Below are 1,881 nucleotides of genomic sequence, written 5' to 3' on the forward strand. Positions count from 1 at the left end.
TGTTAGTCCGTGAACCAGACCAAGGTAATACATTCATGAAACTGGTTAAAAACACAAGACAAAATATCAGCAAGTTAGTAAAATTCTTACTAAGAATGTTTTATTAAAATAAATGCCAAGAGGTTAATAAGAAAAATAACAGCATACACCATGAAAACTAAATGCAAGCATGTAAAAATACTTATGACAAGAAACTAATAAAGTAGCTAATGAGTTAAACAAGCTGGGAATTGGCAAGAAAACAAAACCAAATATAACAGGGAAAAGGCAACACTCCCCACAAGAGACAGTTTTCAAGATGTAGAAGGACGGGGGAGGGGAGGAAGAGAGGGGATGTTTAGGGAAGAAAAAAGCTGCAGTGGGTTTCATAAAAAAAAAAAAAGCACTCAGAAACATGATTAATATACATATAAAATGAGATTAGAAAAATACATTATAAACCTGTAACAATGGCTGTTAATTACATTATTATACATGTAGTAGGCAGGCCAGAGAGATACGGTAGGTATAGAGTTCACCTTTCACCTGATGGACTTATCCAGCCTTTCACAATGACACAGCAAGTTGTAACATTGCAGAGGGATTTTTTTTAATACTGTCAAATGCTGAATAGCCATCACTTGCTCCACTTTAATATTGCATTTCAATTTAAAATAATAACACTGAAAAAGAATAATTCATTGACCTTTCGGTGTAACAGCTTGATGAAAGAGCTATGAGTAGAAAAACAAACTGCCACGGGTAATATTGGGATCTGAAAACTCCTCGATGAGTTTATTTCACCTTCCAGCAATAAACTGTCAGTTGTTTCAATAACTGAAAACTATTTGGCTGTGAAATGGAGTTGCTCGTTTCATTATGCAGCATCTCACTCGTCCATTATAAATCTCATGATTGTATTGATACTTTGTTGTCAAGTTGACATGTGGAGATACGGACTGGACGCTTTCAGTTTTCGGCTGTTGAAACAACGGGGAAACACTCCCTCCTTTCCATTACCTTGAACGTTATGTATTTTCCTCGGCTCATGATCAAAACATGTTCTGGCAGACGACTGCTTGCTATTGGCAGTTCAATTTGTTCTAGGAAGTTAGTCACAGTCACCGTTAAAATCTAAATAAAAAGAGAACAAAACCTGCACATACAGCAGAGTAAAGGGCCATCAAGTAAAAGGAAAACAAAAAAATTATTTCAGGAAGACAAAACCATGGCACATTATTTAGCTGGTCAAAACGACTGCTAATCTTTTTGCATAGAATAAGTCGGGTAGCGCCACGGTACGGTGGGAGCTACCCTGCTCGACTATTCAGAGCGTGTAACACTAGCCATCCTCTCTGCGCCGTCTCGTGGGTGCTGGATATTATTGAACACAACTGGAATACTCAGGAAACAGAAACCACTGTTGATAAGGCACTTTGATTTGATCTTTTTAAAACTCTCTCCAGGGGTCTCGCTCTGATTCTCGCTAACCTTTCAACGGTTATGACTGTTTTGGTTTTCGTCTTCCGCTCCAATCATATCCAAGTAACAGCACTTTTTTTCCTCACCCACTCCATTTTTCTGTTTTCCCCCTACACTACTTTTTTTATTAGATTTTTTCTGATTTTGTAAATGCAAGTAAAGTATCAAAAGCTAAAATTGCCAAAAATAGATTTTTAAATGTTTTTCTCTTCTCCAGCACCCTGTAAAATTATCTATTTTTTGATCTCTTCTGTATTTGTATATGCAATGACAGATATCTACATTTGTATATATTTATATATATATATATAAGACGTATGTATAAAGCAATTTGAACAGGCAGGCATGGCTTTCACATCCTATTTTTTCTTGAGAGAGTTGAACAAAAGATTGTGGGCTCAGGAGCGAGACTACGATCAC

Source organism: Notothenia coriiceps, unplaced genomic scaffold, assembly GCF_000735185.1.
Source record: "Notothenia coriiceps isolate Sejong01 unplaced genomic scaffold, NC01 NC01_scaffold00017855, whole genome shotgun sequence".
NCBI classification, from domain to species: domain Eukaryota; kingdom Metazoa; phylum Chordata; class Actinopteri; order Perciformes; family Nototheniidae; genus Notothenia; species Notothenia coriiceps.